The following is a 2,765-nucleotide window of genomic DNA, read 5'->3' on the forward strand; positions in this document are numbered from 1 at the left end:
GGTCGGCGCCGGGCACGTGACGGCCCCCGCCGCCATGTTGCTGCCGGAGCGTGGCGTCGTCTGTGGGGTGCTGCGGCGGGGCCCGGGCGGCCTGCGGTGGTGGTGAGGTTGCGAGTGGCTTCATCGTAAGGCAGGGAGAGTCGTGCTGGGGAGCAGCAGCCTGCCTGGGCGAGGGGCCTCGTCTCCCTCGGGGCCCGCAGTGGTGTGTGGCGCTGCAGGTTTACCTCAGCACGGCGATTTGGGTTTCCTGTGGGAGTGGTAGAGGTCAGCTGTGTGTTGCTAGGGCCTGCGGCAGATAAGCTTTACTTATTTCGTGTTTTAGCGACAGTAGAAAAATGCAGGATGTGATACACAGTGTTTTGAGAGTGCTGTTGGCAGGTTAAGGTCAGGGGAATATCTTTAGTAGTGCTTTTTTGTTTTATTTTTAGTGCTTTTGCACATTGGCTGCTGAGGGACTTCAGCAGCTCTGACCAGGACACTTTTAGCTTCTCTGAGGAATATGAAGCAGAACAGTCTTTTAGCCATGTTAACTCAGCTTTCAGTTCCTTCCTACAAAATTTTGGCTGAGCCTTTCCCTGCTATGGGGAAGCCCACCTCTCCCTCTAAATTAACTATAATGGATCAGGGTTGAATTATGCCAATAATTCCTGTCTGAAATTAGCAGCTGCCGTGTATTACCTGGAATAGATAAACCAAGTACAACCTCCATAAAGACAAGTAACCACTATACCACATAGACCTAATTCAGATCTTACGTGGAACATCTTGATAAACTCAGTGCCTTGCCCTCTCTGTGAAATGACTTGTGATGAAGAAATATTTTCTCTATCTTAAAATTACATAACATTATCTCAAAGCCTCCAGGTATACTAGTATTTACAAATCTTGCTTGTATTTGCAACGATACAGAAAGAAAGCAGCTCAGTGCAGTGAGTTACAGAGAAAATTGCTATGTTGGACAGGAGTGCTGGTTCATGACACTTTAAATATCTGATAGAGAACCAGTTGTGTGAATGAAAATGAAATTGGTTAAAATTTTTATAAAAGAGCAATAGGAACAAATAGTAAAATATAGCTCAGCAGTACTTCTTTCTGCACTTTTTTTGTGCAGAAAGTGAAGAAAGAAATTTGCACAACTGCAGTTAGGTTGCTGTTTCCTTGCATAACAAAGTTTGACCAACTGATAATTGGGCATGAAGGGGAAAAAAAATTGCCAGATGTCTAGCAGCTAGTTGGGATAGACAAGAAAAGAATTTTGACAAGTGCCTTGCAAAACAAATACCTTCCATTACAGATAAACTTGAAGGGTGAAACAGTCACACTGACCACGGGTGTACTGCCTGTGACAAGTAGTGACAATTTACCAGCTCTAGTGAGGATACCTGGTTTCTATAAAAGATGACACGATTCAGTAGGAGAAAATAGGAATTTTCGTAGGTTAAAACAGAAGGAGGTGTAGGGATAATGAAGACTCGTGCTTGGAGATCCAGTAGGAAATAGAAAACATGTTGGAAGTCCTGGTGCAATATACAGGTGAGTTAAGATGCAGCAGGGTACTTCCAGATGTACAAAAAGGGTATGAGACTGCACAGAAGCTGGTGGAACAAATAACTTTCTTCTGAGGAAGAAGAAAACAACCGCTGCAGGAAGGTCAGGTAGCATGAAAAAAAATCTGTGCTTTTTAACCACACCTAAAGTAAATGGCAAATAAAGCTTTATCACCAGTACGAGAGAGCAAGGAGTATTGATTGGAAAGTACTAATCTCCTGTAGCAGCCTGTAACAGAACACAAGAACCTGAACTCCACTCTGCTCTAATACAAACATCCAGGTGTGACACTGAGTGTAGAGGGGGGCAGTGGGAAAATGGAATTTTTCGCTATAAAAAAAGAAAACAAAGGTTCCCTGTTTCTTAGGATTGCTGGAAACATCTGTTCAGGGAGTGTTGGGTGATATAAATGTGGTATCAGAGTTATTAATCTATTTTTTAAATAGGCAAAGCTGGAAAGAAAAACTACTTGCAGTGATAAGGTGGCTTATGATTAGCAGTTTTAATAAAATGCCTTTTGTTAACCATCTCTCTTTGTCTTCCTTTAGTTAAAAAGCATCCTTCATGTTTCTTTCTTAAAAAAACATCTTGGCCATTTGATAGATGGCAAAGCTTCACCTGAACTGAACACGCTGTCTTTGCAGGCAGTGCACACTGCATGGATTCTTTAGAATTCTTACAGGTAATGTTTTAAGTCAACAGTAGTTGCCAGAAATGCGTCGCCATTGCTTCCGAACGGCTCCGGTTGGCCATCGGGCTCCGCGCTGGCTGCCGAAGTGCAGCGTGATGGTTTGCAATGTTTTTCGTGTTAAAATCCTCAATTTTCTTCGGCAGCTCTCAGATTAGGTTGGAAGTGACAAAACTAGCGGAGGAGCGTGAAACAGGTTGCGAAGGAGCACAGCTGGATGCGTCTAAGGTATTTTTTTCGTGGCGCTGGGCTTGGTTCTGCAGAACAGCCCCGCTGGAGCCTGGTCCCCAGGCTGCGCTTCCCCAGCGCGGCTGCTCTCCGCAGAGCCCCTCTGCAGGCGTTTCTGGCTCCTTAACCCTCGCGAAAGCAGGACAAGCCTACTTGTACCTAAATAAAATGACGAGTTTTCCCCCTTCGTTCCTCTCCTCAGCGCGGCTCCGGCTGTGGTGAAGCCCCCGCAGAGCGTGCGGCTGCGCACAAGAGACCAGGCACCTGGAACTCGGAGGAGGCGTTTCGGAGGGCCCGGCCC

The sequence above is a fragment of the Athene cunicularia genome (genome assembly GCF_003259725.1).
Source record: "Athene cunicularia isolate RWA chromosome 9 unlocalized genomic scaffold, athCun1 chr9_part1, whole genome shotgun sequence".
Taxonomy (NCBI): Eukaryota; Metazoa; Chordata; class Aves; order Strigiformes; family Strigidae; genus Athene; species Athene cunicularia.